This window comes from Diplotaxodon limnothrissa, linkage group LG2, assembly GCF_057381915.1.
Source record: "Diplotaxodon limnothrissa isolate DT_005_m linkage group LG2, D_limnothrissa_male_GT1.1, whole genome shotgun sequence".
Classification (NCBI taxonomy): Eukaryota; Metazoa; Chordata; class Actinopteri; order Cichliformes; family Cichlidae; genus Diplotaxodon; species Diplotaxodon limnothrissa.
In genome coordinates, this window is record NC_140597.1 from 34498820 (window position 1) to 34516930 (window position 18111).

Sequence of the window (18111 nt, forward strand, 5' to 3'; positions counted from 1 at the left end):
CGGGCCAAGGCGACAGGTGTATTATATTAATCGATCCAAATTGCTAAGGTGAAGCCAAATGACAGCGACACCGTGAGGTCACAGGGGATGGGAAAATGGTAGGAGGAGGAGTATGGGTGCGCACAGCTCGGGTTTTTTGAACGGGCTCTAAAGCAGCGGTGTAACCGATCCCAGCTGCTACTGTGTGGGGAATTGAGAGCTATTCCCGTCCCCCGTATGTTGATCACGTGTCCTTAGGGGACGTTTGCTTTGGGGATCACTTTGGGAGGTAAACGCAGCGCACCGGTGCGCGTAGCCAATTTGGAGAGAAACATCCTTAATAATAATCGTAATGATCCACCGGAGGATCAACCGGATCACTTTTGTTTCGGGGCGTTGTCATACACCCTGTACACTGGCTTGCTTTACACAGATCAGTAAGGGACTGGCACTCTTTGTGTGCTCCGTGACTCACTGAATTGTCAAAACTTCTGCGCTTACGAACCGCGATCTTTACTGCGAGCATCACATTGTTGCCATCTCCTGCAGCGAGTCGACGTACGGAGCTGTCACTGCGAGCCGAGGTAGGCTGTGTTTCCTTTATGTGTGTTGTTTTGGCGGAATAGCGAGAGTAACATGCACGAGAGTGCACACACTGGCTAGGAGCGTGAGTTAGTTTGTGGAAGGCGCACGCTGTGCAGTATTGTGGGTTCCAGGGTTGCAACAGTGTAATGATCCATGTCAAATGATACAGTAAGTGTATGACTAGCTCTTATCTGTGTACAGAAACCTGCATCATGAAGACGTGTGTGAATGTGTGCCTAATCTTCTGCTTCGAAAAAGACGGTGAGAGAAAACAAAAACAAATGCGCTCTTGTACGTCTGTGGTGGGCAAATATTATGTCAGGGACTTAATGCAAGTGTTTAATGTTCACAGTGGCCTGCAAATTTATTCTCAAAAGTTTTTAAGAGTGCTAAAATTTCTGCACCCCTGTTGACGATGTCGCTGTTGAATATTCTGAATGAACTCTTGGAGTTTTGGAGTGGATTATATTAAAGACTGGTGAACATGCTTTAGCCTTTATGCTCTCATCAGTTTAGCCATTGTATACTACAACACAACATTAAAACCACTACTACAGCTGAAGCCTATGACATTCATCGTCCAACTACAATGCTGTGCACTCCTGGGAAATCGTGGTTTCTGGCATTTATGTGGATTGGATGTTATTTTTGATATGTACCCACCTAAACGTTGAAAAACAAGGCATGTTTCATGACAATGGCGCTCCCAGATGGCAACAGCCTCCCCCATTGGAACACTTGCACCCCACCACACCACAAAAAACAGTTCAAGAACGATTCTAGGAATGCGACAGAGAGCCCAAGGTTTTGACCCGGCCTCCAAACTGCCAGATCCTAGTACAATAAAGCATTTACAGGATGCCCAGAACAAGCCTGCTTCTCTGAGACTCCACTCTTAAACCAGCAGGAGGCAAATGATCCACTTCTAATGTCCTGGTGCTTTTTCACACATGCCCATGTCTCAATCAGTTGCAGCTGTTTTAACAGCACAAGGTGGACTTGCACCACACTGGGCAGGTGGTTTTAAGTTTAAGGATGACTGATGTAGGAAAACGGGGACTAACCTGAGCTGACTCCCAGCCACGCCCTGCTGCTTCCAAGCAGCATTAAGAGAGGCAGTTTCTCATTTTCCCCCTAGAAAGATTAAAAGGAGATTTTTTTTAGGAATACATATAAAGTCGATTTTCTGAACAATCGCAGGAACACCAGTTGTCAAGTCTTGAATGTGTTTTGATTTTATGTGATGAAAATTTCATGTTATTAAATAAAAATGCCAAACTAGTCCAGCAGAAGGCACAAACCAATGCTGTCACCACAAACCTGCTAATAAATGTAATATGAATCCTGCAGAGTCCCTGTTGTGATATTAGACTGTCAGCCTGGTTATTGTGGAGACAGTGCTGCAGGTGACTGTAGAGGGACTCTGGCTTTGCCTTAAGAAAAGTGTAAAATGTCAGCCCCTTATCAATAATGCAGCACACCAAAAACAGTGGGGAGTAAGAAAATGGAACCCACTGTTAGAGACAGTTACCTAGTGCTTCATCATTATTCACATAATTGTATAACAAATACTTCATCAAAATCTACTTGGAGTAATTACCAGCAATGCAAATGTTTCCATTCTAATCCTAGTGCACAACCAAAACAAACCCATATGATGAGCTTTAATGTGCCATATCTTGTCACGCTGATCACCAGTGAAACAAATTTAATGTCTATTACAATTTTTTTTTCTTTTTAAAAATGGTGGTTCATCTTATAAAAATGATTTATTTCCCTGCTCTCTTACTGCCTGTCTTGTTAATGCATGATCACTGTGGTTAATGAGACAGGTCTCAGTGCATGGGGACTGACAGTTTCAGAGACTGCACTGCTAGTTGGGTGAACACAACTGACACCCTCATTCATCATGCATCCACGGGGTGCTGCTTGCTCTCCTAGTCTATCCACGCTGCGCTTCTCTCCCCTTGTCTTAGTCGAGTCTCGAGTTGCACCCTCAGATGATAATTATTAAGACATTATACTGATGACAATAGCAGTGCTTTTTTTTTCTGTAAAAGAGACAGGGAGTCAGCTTCTACGTGCTGGGATGATTATAACTGTGAAAGAGGGTTGGCGTTTGTTGTCGAGGTTGCAGCTGCACGATTTCCAAGAATAGATGTAAATACCAACTGTACAGTAGTGTACCTGTTTGTTACTGCTGGCAGCCAGTAGCTAATTGTGAACTAGCCAGAAAATCAAAAGCTGACTTGTCAAATATGCTTTTTTTTTTTTTTTTTAAGAATCTGTGATAATACTTTATATAAAATGAATATGAAGATGTTTTTCCCCACATTTTTGTAACCAAATAAATGAAAACAAGTCTACATTCTTTTGTGCTGTGCTTCATCGGTGTTTAAAATATGTTACCTGACCTGAAGCAATAATATAAAGGTGCAATTATGAAAGCATTATTAATCTCACTAATCCCGATGGCATGCCATGGTGCAATTTTAAAATGTAAGAGATGTTATTAGCCCACATATACCATAATTACTGAAGTCTTGACTAAAATTTGTAAGCTTGCATATTGCAGTATCTCTGAGATTTACTCTATTAAACTTTGATGCTTGGGAAAAATCGAATGAAAATAGCAAATAGGTGAATCCCAGTTTTGTGCGTTTGTCTGCAGCAGCAGCTGCAGTCCTTGAATGTCACTGTTCACAATCATTGTTTGCATAGGGAGGTTCTCTGTACATGTAAGTCAGCTTATCCCCATAGAGCAATGAGGCAGAAAGGATATACAGCATGGGGATGTTTTTACTGAGGTCTGTCTGTCAACACACTGGTGCCTGAATGGGTCTGAATAATCCATATCTTTAAGAGTCCACTTGGCTATCACAGGGTCTGTCTTAAGAGCAGGAGGGTCGTTTGAGGATTGCGGCTCTAGCTTCCCATGGAAAAAAGGCTTTCTTGTGAAGAGGTGGCTCATTAATGTGTATTTTTGTGGCAAATTGTGCGTGTTGTAGTAGCCAACATGTATATTGCCTCTAAAGAAATGAATTAATTGGCTGGTTATACTCTCAGGATGTTAATGTAATATCGCTACAATTAATGCCATTATCTGTAGACGTAAACTCGATTCTTATAGATAAATTGGAAAACCTACATGGATAATGTGCTGTAAAATGTTTGTGGGAGCGCTCCAGACACCTTGGTTTTCATTGATCTAACACTTCAGGACACAGACCTAAAATCTAAGGTTTCTGCTTCTCTCTCCATTGCTGACAGGATTTTCCTTTTGGAAAAACATCCAAATTTATAATAACAGGCAAAGCAGATTTTGATCTTTTCAAGAGTACCTTCCTTCGTGACATTCCTCCATTTCATACATCAGATTATATTGGCAAGACACCAGAAAAATGCAATTTCCCTGCAATTTCACTCCTTATCTCACAATATTATTTTGCTTTCAGGTCTAATAGAAATACAATTATATTTGTAGTGCAGAATCGTGGGCTGCTCCCTGATCTTCTGTTTGAGCTGCGTAGAGATTCCTTCAGCATGCTGCGGTAAATACAGACCAAAATAAAAACAGTCAAAGCCACGTTTACTTCTTGTCTTAACTGAACAATAGGCAATTTCTCCAGCCTTCTTACAAGTGCTGCCTATTGAGTAAAAGCCAGCTGTGTTTACATATTTGCGTGCCAAATAGATTCATGCCTGCTTGCATCTGTGGTCCCCTGTGCGAGTTTGGATGTTTGTCTGTAGACACTTTTCTTATCCAAAAGATGGAAATTGTGACAGTGTGACAGAATAACCTCGGGTAGGCAGGATGCAACTGACGCTACACTGAACAGCACCACAGGTATCTCTGCCAACACAACGGCAACAGAACACTACAGCCTCCAGTCAACATCGCAGTTTGCCTTGCTACTCATCGGGGGTTTAATATTCAATTATGAGGGTCCTCCAGTTCAAGCTGTGCTGGATGGCTTATGGAAAAGCCTCGCTGATTGATGAGTGGGCATCTTAGCTAAATAAGCTCTCAGTTTGCCCCTGAAGGAGAAAAGAAACAAGACAGATGGCTTGTGGGGGTGTTTTTAACTGACGTGGCAGAGTTTTTTTGTAGCTTTGCCTTATTGGTGAATATGTGTGGTAACAGAAGCCTTATCGCCAGTGTCCAAACAGATCAAGCCTTAAGTGAAGTCATAAAGTGCTTTCCTTTAAAATACTGGTTTTGATGACTAGTTCTTTAAACCAAAAAATATCAAAGAATGCGTATTTGAAAAATGAATCTTGGAAGGTTCAAAAGTTGAAAGACGTTTTGTTTTTTCTAAATGCTTGCCGAAGGGTACCGTGACAGTGTCATCCCACTGCCTTTCTGTTTTAGAACTGTGACAGCCTGTCAAACTGTCATATCCAGCTGAGTCCGAGGATGTGTAGGTCTAGCAGTGTAGTGCTGACAAACAAGCAGACAGAAAAAGTGGTAGAAAGGGAGAGAGATACAGGCGGTTGAGCATTTGCTTAGGCACACAGAGGGGTGAGTAGCTTCTCCTCTGTCATCTCATGGCAGATCACATTCCTCAGCAGTCAGGTATTTGGACCTTGCCAGTGGGCTGTTTTGTTGGCTGAAAGCTGGACCAAGCTGTCAGTCAGATTAGCACTGTGAGCCACTGGTGGGAGCGCAGTCCTATCCTCAGGGGCACAGCCATTTCAAAGATCTGTAAATCCCCAGCACTGAGCATTCACACACAAACACACATGGGCGTGCGCAACCCCCACCCAAGAAATGAGGGACGAGATCAAGCCAGGTCATGGGAGGCTCTTTCCAAATAAAGTGTTCTTTCGGGAGACTGCTGCCTTCTCCGTGCCCTTCATGCACATGTGCATGCATTTATCCTCAAACACCCACACAGTCACACACATACACACACACACACATTCTCCCTCCTGCCTCCTCCAAATGGGGACAGCAAAAGCTCTGGCACATGGTTGGCTATCCAGTATCTATGGCTTTCACACTCTAGTCATTATGTACTGTAGCCAGTATGTTATTGCCTCCATATAAAAACGCATTAACGTGAAGTGTGATCTGGTAAAAGCCTTCGTAATACTTCATATCTAAGGATATTCTCGGAGTATACAAACTAAAAATTTATTGGGCAGACAAAACTGGATCATGAAGCGGCAAATTGATTTTTCCCCACTTTTTGCACTGATGACAGTCACAATATGCAGTCAAGCTGAATGGACTAAATACATTTGTATAAGGTCTTTTAACCCATGTTGTGCCAGCATGGCCTGACAGTGGTTCTTGTGATGTCAGGAATGTTTTCCCTTTTCAGTATTTCACTCTAAATGTTAAGTGGGAAGGAAAGTTCAAAGCAGTCATCGTATGTGTTGTGCATTCAGAAGAACATAGTGCTGCTTTTCCGATTTCAGAGTGAAGCTCCAGAGTAGGCATACTGCACGTAGATGTAGCGCGGCCTAAATGCACTGGAATGACACTTTTTATTTTTCATGTGAGGAAACAGAATATCTGCAAAAAGCATAATTGAATTTCAGTCATCGCTAAAACTTCATTCATGCGTAAGACCCAATAATGAATCACTGAATGGTCAAAGGTTTCATATTGACATTTAAAGCCTCATTGATTAATTCAGGGCATCCACTCATGCCTCGAGTAACCTTGCATGCAAGAAAACATTCTGCCGTAAAAGCTGTTGGTAGCTGATGACTGCCTTCAAACAACACAGGATTCAATCGTTTTTTCTTTAGTTTCTGTATTAAGATGAAAAGGCAGCCAAAGTTTAGCGGTCCCATCTTAAATGGTAAAAATTAACTAATAAAAAGGAAGTAAAACTAGGATCTGTGGCGTTTTTTTTCTCCTTCATTCACACGAACAGTCTGTTTAAAAAGTGGCCATTTCTAAAAAGTAGAACTGAACTGAACTTTAACATTCTTCCTTTGGTCCCCCCCTGCTCTGTTGAACTTACTGTTTTTTCCTCTTTATTTAAACTCAACCTTTCGATACCCTTTGATAGAGCTGGTTGCTGATTTTGATGTCATGTCTGTCTCACTGTCACACCAGAGATTAAGTGACAAGGAGACCATCTTATAGGGAGATAATTGAACTGTAGCGAGAACAGTGATGTGAGGGGGCCATATAGTGCCTGATAAAGATGGTCAGACAGGCAGATATGGAGATGAGGGTGGAAGACAGATGAATTTATCATCCATTTATAAAGTTAATCTGATGTTTTGTCATGTGCTTACATGGCCTTAGAGAGGAACCGCAACTCAGCCGTATGCACGCTCGAGCAAGCATTGCTGATGTGCTTTGATAGTTAAATAACACTACACGTCTGCACGCGCTCCTCTGCTGCTTTCCTTTATCTCAGACCTGGGATCAGCCATAAATACAAAGTGGTTCCCATCTTCCGGTCTTGTATGTCGTAAGGGTTTGGATGTGTTTACTTCCCAGGAGATGGTTTGGAGACCACTGTTTATCCTCTGAGACCACTGCTATGCAGCTCCATTTATGGCATGGCCCTCTGTGAGGTTGTGTTTCTGTCTCTCAGTGAACAAAAGCTCTATATACTCATCTTCTGGCGTTTCTCTTGGGCTTGCTCATCTTGCTGTGAATGCAGGTGAACCGGTCTGTGCAAAGTGTTCATACACTCCTCTGTTATAAACCTTTAGTCTACCGATTTTTCAGTAGCAAGAAAATCCGTTTTTGATTATTAGTAAGCAATGTTCTGTTGGAAGCGCCACATAAAGAAAAGGTGAACAGTGGATGCAAGTTGGACATGCATGCATGTTGTGTGTAGATAAAGTTTACCTGGGCCTTACTAGATCTTTTTTTTATATCCAATACTTTTTATGTCTTCAAATTCTTTGATATTTTCAGTTTTATATGATTTTTAGGTTTGTTTAACACTTCACTTCCTCTACAGATTCTGGCTGTTTTTAATGTATTTAGAACACATAGTAAAATTTCAACATATGCCAGTATGTGAAATTCAATCAGACTGTGATTCTTATCATCTTGATTATTATCGTTCAGTATTACTGTTCATGCACAGAGCCAGCTAAATGACTCGATCATGCTCCTCAATGTTATCAACCAACTCCCCCTTGAGTGTTTTTAGTAGAGGAAGATTGCATGACCGAGGTGACACGTACTGCATTTAGAGCAGGAAGGTGAAGTTACGCATAACTAAGTAATCCAACACAGTGGCAGAGATGTTGATGTTGTGATGCTCAGCAGCAAGCCGCTTGCGGTAATCTTAATCTATCCAAATTGTGTTTAACCAAAGGAGAAAAAACAGCTGCCAGTCATTCTTAACACAGGCACTTAGCTGTGCTAGGAAATAAAAAGGTTATGTCTCAACTTCTTCTTCTTAATTCCACACTTGCAGTTTATCCCTTCCCAAGAAACACAACAGCTTTGTAAAGTGTCTTTTTTTTTAGCTTCATATTTAAATCCCTTAAAGAAAACTATTATGCAGAAAGAGATTTTCTGCTGATAGTGAAGAGCAATGACTTGGAATGAACCTTTAGTTTAGCTACGCTGTATAAAGCATCATCTAATTTTTATCCATCTTCAATGAACGTGAATTTGTGAATACCACATATGTAAATGTCAACATACACTCCATCTCCAGGCACATGAAAAGCTATTCGTTTTTAATTGTTCTTGATCACAGCCGTCCTCTTACTTTGCTATTCAATAGCAGTACTACATGTATTAATGATCACATACTTTATTCATGGATTTCGGTTGGGTGTACAGGCTGCAGTAGTTTGCATTGAAGATGACAGCGACCTCTGGCCGTCCTCTGTCGCCACTTGTTTTACTTATAAAAAGCAGCGGGTGATCTGGGTGGGTAGGGCTTTGCTGAATTCACTATGATGAATTACTCCTAACCTCTCACTGTCTTCCCGACCTCTGCTGCCAAAGTGCAATGTAAGGATTTCCATGTACATGCATGCATACGCTTACACGGTACTTCCTCCCGCTCCTCTCTCTCCTTCTCTCTTTCTGTCTTCTCCTCCCGTCTGTCATTCCCAATTACTGCTTGCGTCTCTGTCTTATTCAGATTTATTCGATACACATACACACACCCTGGCTACAAATATGATCTAAATCTTTCCTTTGTAGTTTGTAATCATCTGCTCGCAGGCCATCTTCGTTCTTCGCACGTCGCTGCCAGTTTCCAGCTAGATTATCCGTTACTCGTCTGCTGTGTTGATGAGAATGTTAATTTTTAGGTTTGTAGATTGAAGAAATCATTTGACACCAGCATGCGGTGTTAAATTAGAAGGTCACACTTTTTTGTTTGTTTGTCTGTTTGTTTTTTCAGAGACCCTTTTAATTGCTTAACTGAATCAACTATTTCACCTGACAGAACAACAAATGACCAATCAGCCATATTTAACTAACACACATCTGAATAACCAGGGAGAGGGGCTGGTGGCTCGAATCAACCTGTGTTTTAAATGTATATTAACAAAGTGGTGGCTTGTGTTGTATGGTTTTGTAGAATATTGAAAAGTGAAAAACTTGAAATTTGTTTAGTCTGCATACCACTTAAGCAAATAATTAAACTTGCATGGTTATAGTTGCATAAATCCATCCACCCATTCATTTTCTTAAGTACCAGTTTGGGTTCATGGAGGGAGGCTGGAGCCCATCTCATCTGTCATAAGGCAAAGGGTAGGGTACACCCTGGATGGGTTGCCAGTCTCTTGTACTGCTAAATGGGGACAAAGATTTTTCACATCATCAAAAATGGAATAAATGCAGTGAGTCACAAACAAAAGAAAAAAATTTCACTAGTGAACGTGCTGCGATACCTCCACCTCAGCGTGTTGATGAGTATGGCAGTAAGAGTGGATAATGGAAGTACTTTGTGTTGTTATCCTGAAATGCACATCACTTTTTTGTAATACAGCTGTAAAATCAACTATGTTCCAATTAAAAGTGTTTAAAGTGACTAATGTTATGTAAATGCTTAAGCTAATGTATTTTACTAATATTATATCACATAGTTGTAATGTAAATTATTCAGCAACCATCCTGATATTTCAGAATGAGTCCCGTCGATAAAATAAAATGTTAACATTTTACACAAACAGTCAGCCACCACCATGTCAGTGATTAAAGTAACTTTTAATAAAGGGGTTCAGGTTAAAGTTTGTGGGGTAACATTGTTGGAGTTCTTTTGGTTTCTTTTTTGCCATCGTATCAGATTGGATATTGAGAATCCTGTAATTCTACTGTTGGTACTGCCACTAGATATCTGTTGGCACTGATACTTACAACACAATCTAAGACACTGTAAGACACACTTGAAAGTGCTGAAGGCCGTATATGTGAGCCACAGGTTCATATGGTCATGAGTCAGATACAGTAACTCCATAAAACTCAATAGTACTCAAGGGCTGTAATACTCAGCTTATCACATTTATTTTAAGAAAGCTCTAGTTCTGAAAAGGCGTTGACCTTTTGAACCAAAAAAAGCTACAGTGAAGTCAATAAAAAGTGTAGATGTACAAAAGTTTATTGCACAATACTGGATATAAAACTCAAGAAACTTTAGAACTCTGATTTATTTGAGTAACTTAAGCACGATGTACTTAAAAAAAAAAAAAAAAAAAAGGTTCTGGAGGATCTAGTGCTTCTAGTATCATTGCCCTTTTCCACCACAACCACTGGGTTTTTCACACGGAAAATAAAGACTTACTGTTACATCATGGCTTTTTCAGATCCTTTGGTTAAATTCCTCAGCTGAAGAGAGAGGAAACCCATCCTTAGAAAACCCCAACAAAAGCAAACTCACATAACCCAACACAATCTGAGATTCCTGGGAATAGGCCGGCAGCCCATTCTCCCCAACACATCTCCACCACAACCCCCGGCATTCTGCGGCTGTGTTTAGGATGTGATCTAAGATTGAAAACACACACGTTTTAATTCTGCCAGTTTGTTTGTCTGTTTGGTTATCACAGAAATGCTGTGAAACATATGAATAGGTCCTGGGTGTTGTCACTCTTTCATATGTGCTGAGATGTGAAACCATAGTGCTGCTGATTGTGTTTGAATGGGTCGAGATAATGAACTAGACGCTTTATGTAAAAATTTTATCACAGCACCACTGCCTGTGTGACTTCATAATCGCACCCTTAACGCATTCACTTTTGAGTTAAGAGACCCAAGTGGATTGGTTAAAGGCTATTTTCTTTGTGATATTCTTTGATATCCCAGTAGATTTTATAGTCCCGTTCTTCTCTCTCCTGCAGGCAGAGAGAAGAAAAGGTTTGGATTTTCTTTTTCCCAAACATTGCCCCAAGTACTTTGAACTGATTTCTTTTTTTCTTTTCTTTTTTTCAAAAGAAGGCTGTCTAAGCAGATCTAAGACACTTTTTACTCTGTTTTAATGAACATTACATCACCAACTGACAGGTTTGTACTTATGTGACTGCCTCATTATTCTGGTCCTATCCTGGCATTCTTGGTTGTAACACAGTTACATTTATTTTGTAAAGCTTGGATAAATTGCAATTATAACACATTTTTCATTGATTGGTCAGTCAAAGGTGCTTAAAAATCATTTATTCGCTTACTTATTATTTTGTGTGTATGCTAATGTGGTTATAACCCAACATTCACATACAACAGCAACAATAAACTGTAAGAACACAATGATCCTCCTAATAGTGCATCAAGCCAGTAGTTATTCTGGACAGGGAATCTAATCTCCTCAGAATGACAGCGTTTTTAAGCGATGTCGACAGCATATTGAGCCTTAGTTTCTCTTGTCCTTCCCAAGGGATCTTGCCTGTGCCTTCAAATCGAGCGTGGCATATAGTATTTCTGCCTTGTAATTAGATCCTTGCTACTTTGCATGTTAACTGTGGGACAGAAGCAGTGTGATGGTGAAACATTTGTCATGGAATCACAAGGCTTCACTTGTGAGGCGCCATGTATAAAGACAACTTCCATTTCTTTTCCCAGTGGTCATACTGCATTAGTGCTTTTGCAGCTGACTAATATTTGCTCCCTGGGAGTTATTATGTATCTCTTATGTATCTTATACTAAATACCGCTGTCCAATCCCAAGAGTGGAAAACCAGAGCAGACAGCAAAAACGCAACATTTGAACCTCTGGCAGAATAGAGATGTTCGGTCAGTTGGTTAATCAATCAGCCAATTAAAATGAACTCTGAACATTTAAAAAGACATCTGTGTTAAAACAGTTTGTGCTGTTATGTTATTTAAAGCATCAGGGAGCCTTCCACTGCATTGCTTGCTAGTTAGATTTTGTTACCTTTTAAATAAAGACAGGCAGACTCTTTCTCCTGTTTCATCGTCTGACTCGTCTTATGCAAGACAACCAATTCTCTACTAATGTCAGAGAATTGATTGTTCATGTTGAACCATGTTTTTGGGGGTTATTTTTAATGTTGACTTTACTTTAAATTAATTAGCAAAAGAGCAGCATTTTGTACCAGACACCACGCCAGGAGCTAGGAATCAATTTGACTAAATTAATTAACTTTGGAAAAGCGATTAACTAAAAGTGCTCACATTTAAGAGCAGTATTCCCCCGCGTAAACACACTGATCATTTCCTTTGCTATATAGCTTTTCAAAGGCTTCAACCAGCTGACCATAAGTAATGCTTGATAATAAGACTAAAACTAAAAATGAGGAAAGAAACAGTACCTGACTTCAGATGCTATAGAGGCAAAAGATGAGTAGCCCATGTGCTTAATGTGTGTTTTCTATTAAAGTTATGTTGTATATCCCTATGGGGCAAAATTAGTAACTTTTTGCAAATAATTTAAAAGCTCGATCATTATGAATAGAGTCCGACTGATATAGGAACGTTAAGAATAATATCAAAATTTGGTGACTTAAAAATCCAATACATAGCAACCAATATTTTGTCTTTCAAACACAAAAAACATAAACAAATTTTGCTAAAATTTGCTATGTGTAGTTTTATTATCACAATAATGGATTACTGTTTTACACTCTCTCCGAGTGCTTCAATAAGCTGGTTGTTGTGGTTGTGGCGTTCGAAACGTGTTGTTAGCAGGTAAGTTGCCGAGTGGTGGAAAAAACATGAACATTTATAGCATGTTTTTAGGGTGTTTTCCCCATCGTTTTGTTAGTTTTTCATTTTTTATTTATCAGCATTCATAAACACCAATGCAGATGCATCAGCAAATATCTAATATAAAAAAATGGCTAACTATTATATCAGTCAGGCTCAAATTATGAATCAGTCTTTCTTTTTTTTTTTTTTTTTTTTTTCTTTTTTTTTCTAAATGACATCAGAAACAGCAGTATGCGACATTACGTGATGGCAGAGCTTCAGTTCATCCTTTGTCATTTTTTTTTTTTTTTAATAAATAGGACAGGGGGAATGAATGAGAGAGAGAGGGGGAGAGAAAGAAAGAAAACCAAAGGGGAGAAGAGACGGTGAGAAGGGGGGGGAAGAGAGACAAAAAAAAAAAAACTCCTGGGTCACCTGTATGGAGAAAAAAACAAACAAACAAACAAACAAACAGAGGAGACAGCAAACAACAAAGAGCAACATAATAATAGAGAAAACAAAGCACCATCACAATAAACTAGCTAGTCATAGATATCAGTATTTACTAAGTAATAAACAATATTGTGCAGCACGCAAGATAGACAGCGCACAGTGTGCTTTGAGGCAGCAGCCAAGAAAGCTTTAGTCCGCGTCTGTGAATACCCATGTGTGCATACCTGTGTGGATCAGCATGCTTGCATTCCAAAGGTTTCTCCATGTAATGATCTGCTAGGGAGTGTGGGGGGGCCTCAGCCCCGTCCTCCAGGGTGTGAAGCGGGTATGGAGGAGATCAAAACTCCAGACATCCAGAGGCCCCCAGAACACAAAAGACCATGGAAGACCAACAGAGGGGCAGCCGCGCCACTGTTCCAGTAAGAGCTGAGGAGAGTCCCAGATGAGGGCTCACTCAGCAGCCGCGGAGCAGAAGCCAGGGGGGGTTGCAGTGACGCGCCCGTGAGCTCCGCCGGCCCCCAGCTGCGCCTGAGTGACCGAGCCCTAGGCCGAGAGGCCGGGGGCACCCCACCTCCAAAGGGGGCCCGAGCGAGCCCCAGGCCCCAGGCCCCGACAAGCGGCCGCCAAGGAGTGAGCCGGTGTGTACCCGGACGCCCACCCCCAGACACAAAGAACCACCAATACACCGACACCTGAGGGAGTCCGCCACCGGCAGGGGAAGTGGTGGTGGGTGGAGATAGGCCTCCAAACCTTGGAGGGCCTGAGGTGTCCCCAGAGAGGTGGCGTCTGATACCCAACCTGACATATAGACACAGACATACAGGCACACACAGACACAAACATCCATTCCCACCCTCATGCTCTCATATGCACTCACTCCACACTCAACCAACGTGGAGACAGACATAAAGAGACGCTGTACACACAATCACACTCCCCAAGCGTACTCTACAATCCGGGTCTAGGTACCCTTGCCCCTGGAGGGGGGAATTGCACCCAGACCCAGGTGGTGTTACCCTTTTCCCTGCGGTGGGGAGAGGCAGACCACCCCGACTCCGCAGCAGCAGGGAGGCCCCACACCCCAGACCGCAGTCGGACGGCCAACTCCTCCTACTAGCCCTCCCGCTCCAGCAGGCCGCAGAGAATGGGGGTGGGAGAAGACTCCAAACCTCCCTCCACCCGCTCATTGTAGTGTTGATGCATATGTGTTCTAAGGTGCAATTAAAACCCAGGAGGGCATGGAGCTACCTGCCAAGGAGCAGCAGGTAAGCGCATAGTCCCTCCTGCTAACCCTCAATGACTAAGTGTATTTAAAATTGAGAGGTGGGCAACGACGTCAGGGGTGAGGTATACACCCTGATGGTGATTTGGACTCCGTGATTGTGCCCACCCCCAAGATCCTATATGTATGTGTAATGAGAGTGTGAATAATGTGAATGTCTAAGATGTGGGATAAAATTGAGGCAGAGGCAGCCAGAAGGGGACAGGGGGGGGGGTAGCCTCCTCTGCACCCTGGTGACATACCCCCACTCCAAGGCCCTGCATGTGTGGGTGGTTGTGGAGGAGCGGGAAGAGGGAGGCAGCTGGAGATGGGGAGGGAAGGAAGGGAGGGGCAGGTAACCCCTCCCTGGGGCCAGCTCCCCCGCTGACCCCAGTAGGCACTCCCACCCTCCGCGACCCGCCAGGGAAGGGGGGCCCAGGCCCATCAGACCGGGGCCCAGTGCAGTAGCGCCCCCCGGCTCCACAGAGCCCTGGACAGTCCACCCAACCCCACCACAGAGAAAACTGCACCCACCCCACCAACCACACATCTTCCAGACTACATAAGACGGTAAACGCCCAGGCTGAGATCTTCCTCCACCTCTCCTGTATCTCCCCCTCCTGCAGAGAGTTCCTGAGAGAAGAAAGCTCCTGCCAGATGTGACCATCCCCCCCACCAGTTGAAGAGCCCCCCAGGCGGCTCGATGCACCGGCGGCACCCTGCTCCAGGGCCGGGCCCCCATGCACCCACCCGCCCACAACCCCGGCAACACACCAACCAGGACCCGAGCCCCCGAGGCCCGGCCCGGGCCCCCGCCCAGAGACGGAGCACCCCCAGAACCCCACGCCCATCCCGGACCCACCCAGGGGCAGCCAGGTTGCCAGGTCAGTAACCCACGTCCGTTAGCACAGACCCTCCCCTAGCCCCGCTGCACGCAGCCGCGAGGAAACAGTCACCTGAGAGCCAACAGAGCCCTCAACCGGACGTGACCGCTACCCCGGGTTGAGCCCCCCAAGGAAGATGCCTCCGGGGAACCCCCCGACGCCCTAAGCCTGTCCCTACCCCCTCACCAATCACAACAGTGAAGGCGGGACCAAACTATGACCCCCCCACCCCCACTAGGTGATGGAGCTGATAAAAGGGGCCCAGAGCAATTGATCTGATGTGGTGGCAGAGGCTGTGTCAAGACTAATGTAATCTAATAGATAATTTCTATATTGGTTAGAATTAAGATTATTTTTATTTTTCCAGTTCATGAGGACTGTTTTCTTGGCTATGCATAGGGCAGTGAAGATCATATGGGCTATATTCTTTTCTGAAGTGACATTATCTAAGCTGCCCAACAAACACACTAAGGGGGAGGTTGGAATGTTACATTTCAGACACTTTGATAAGTCTTCACATATCTCGCGCCAAAACTTTTGCACTGGTGGACAGAACCAAAGAGCGTGGATGTAATTGTCTGGTGTATTGCCTTGACAGTGTGAGCAGTTGTTGGAAGATGTAAAGCCCATCTTGAACATCCGATGACCTGTATAGTGCACTCTATGAAGTATTTTGTATTGTATTAATTGCAGACTGGGATTTTTATTAATTTAAAAGTTTTTAAGCAAATCTGAGACCAGAAGTTTTGGTCTAGGTTGACTGATAAATCTGCTTCCCACTTTGCAGTAGGAAGGGATATTGATTCATCTAATTTAGAAAGTGTTCTGTATATTTTAGATAATAATTTGGGGGATTTAAGAGTAAGAAAATGTGCCGCACTTAGTGGTGTTTGTAATTCAACTTGACTGAGGTTAAATTTCTTTTTTACTATGGATTTAATTTGTTGATATTCTAAAAACCTTGTCTTGTTGATCCCATATTGTTCAACTAGTCTGTCAAATGGAATAAATTCTGTTCCCTCTAATATATGTTCTAAGTATTTAATTCCTTTACAACTCCATTCTGGGAAATTAATCATATTATTGTTTTGTAATATGTCAGGGTTATTCCAGATAGGTGTACGTTTGCATGGGATTAATGAAGACTCCGTTATTTTTAGAAACTCCCACCATGCTGTTAGAGAAAAGCTGATGTTGATACTTTTAAAGCATTCATGTCTTTTGATGTTTGAGCTAATAAATGGTAGGTCTGAAATCTCTAGATCCTTGCATAGTGCCTGTTCAACATCTAGCCAGGGCTCAACTAAGAAGGTATGTTTTAACCATTCTGAGATGAACTGAAGCCTATTGGCTAAGAAGTATTGGTGAAAATTAGGCAGATCTAATCCTCCTCTATCCTTGGTTCTTTGTAGCGTTTTTAAGCTAATACGCGGGGGTTTATCTTTCCAAAGGAATTTGGAAATATATGAATCCAGAGATCTGAACCAATCTTGTGATGGTTTGTTAGGGATCATCAAAAATAAGTAATTTATTTTTGGCAAGATCATCATTTTTATAGTGGCGACCCTTCCCATGAGTGATATGGGTAAAGATTTCCATCTAGTCAGATCGCCTTCTACTTTCTTTAGAAGTGGGATGTGGTTTAGTTTAGTTAAGTCTGAAAGCTTAGGAGAGATATTAATACCTAAATATTTAATGTTTCCGGATTGCAGTGGGGCAGAGGAAGAATTATGGAAGGAGCAGTTAATGGGGAGAACTGTAGATTTTGGCCAGTTAATTGAATAATCTGAAACTCTTGAAAACCAGTTTATTAAAGTAATTACCTCAGAGAGGTTGGTTTGTGTGTTTTGCAGAAAAAGCAACACATCATCCGCATAGAGACTGATTTTATGTTCTATGTTCTTACATTTTATGCCCTTAATTGTTGTAGCCTGTCTAAATGCTGCTGCTAGAGGTTCGATAAAAATTGCAAAAAGTGAGGGGGAGAGTGGGCATCCCTGTCTGGTGCCCCTCAGGAGACAGAAGCTGGAGGATGTCTGGTCATTTGTTCTGACACAAGCTGTTGGGGAATTGTATAATATTCTTATCCAGTTTATGAAAGAGTTTCCAAAACCAAATTTGTGTAAAGTTGCGAATAAAAATTTCCAATTAACTCTGTCAAATGCTTTTTCTGCATCTAGAGATAATATTATGGCTTCGATGTTTTTATCGTATGAGTAGTCTATTAAATTAAGTAATCTACGAGTGTTTGTTGAGGAGTGCCGACCTTTTATGAAACCAGTTTGGTCAGGATGAATTAAGAGGGGGGTCATTTTCTCTAATCTCTTTGAGAGAGCTTTGCAGATTATTTTAAGGTCTACATTTAAAAGAGAAATTGGACGATAGCTTGAGGGAAATAAAGGGTCTTTGCCTGGTTTTAGCAGGAGACTAATGTTGGCAGAATTCATATTTGGTGGTAGTCTGCCCTTTTCCTCGATTTCCTGCAACATGCTGTGGAATACTGGTGCCAAAATTGTCCAGAATTCTTTGTAGAATTCTGCAGGGAAGCCGTCTGGACCTGGAGCCTTATTATTGGGCATACTTATCAGGGCTTCCTGGAGTTCACTTGGCGTCAGTGGCGAATCCAATTCCATTGCTTGACTGTCTAGTAATTTTGGAAGAGTTACGTTGTCAAGAAACAGATCAATTTCATTTTTAGATGGGTTTATTTGTGGTGAGTATAAAGTTTCATAGAAATCCCTAAAAATGTTGTTTATTCTTCCAGGATCATATATTGTGTTCCCCGATAAATCTTTAGCAGCACATATAGTTGTTTTTTCTTTATTTATTTTTAGCTGGTTAGCTAGAAATCGACCTGATTT

The 18111-nt window shown here is 42.1% G+C and overlaps 1 protein-coding gene across 5 annotated transcripts in view; it reads left to right on the forward strand.

The window, feature by feature from the left end:
* Positions 1-222: 222 nt before the first annotated feature.
* The window catches only part of mid2 (midline 2), a 177496-nt gene continuing 159607 nt past the window's right edge, over positions 223-18111 (forward strand). For 4 of the 5 annotated variants that reach the window (XM_085362880.1, XM_085362872.1, XM_085362863.1 and 1 more), the window contains exon 1: positions 223-563. The gene's annotated coding sequence lies outside the window, so the exon portion shown is untranslated. Of the gene's footprint in view, positions 826-18111 lie in introns of all 5 variants that reach the window. The other variant, XM_085362898.1, reaches the window with a different exon arrangement.